We start from the raw sequence: 292 nt of genomic DNA, 5'->3' as shown, positions 1-292 counted from the left end.
TCGCGGCAAATTACTTCATTCGGTGCAATAAGAACAACAACCAGTGCACCACGGCCTGCAGCTGTGCGGCTTATTGATTCCCACGCTAGCTCGCGCGACTCCTGTAAAGCATATATGTAGTACATACATACGCACGAACGCAGTTGCCTAGCGGTTCTTCGCACCTTCACAATAACTACGCATTTAGCTCCAGCCAACTTTTGCAGCGACTAAATAGATAGGGCTTATCTACTACTCCGCAGCAGCAGCAGCGGCAGCAGCAACTTTCAGCACAGCCAGTTGCATACGCACA

The sequence above is a fragment of the Rhagoletis pomonella genome, unplaced genomic scaffold (assembly GCF_013731165.1).
Source record: "Rhagoletis pomonella isolate Grant_MI unplaced genomic scaffold, Rhpom_1.0 Rhpom_scaffold_01281, whole genome shotgun sequence".
Classification (NCBI taxonomy): domain Eukaryota; kingdom Metazoa; phylum Arthropoda; class Insecta; order Diptera; family Tephritidae; genus Rhagoletis; species Rhagoletis pomonella.
The sequence above is the reverse complement of the archived record's forward strand: the minus strand, read 5'-3'. Positions refer to the sequence as shown.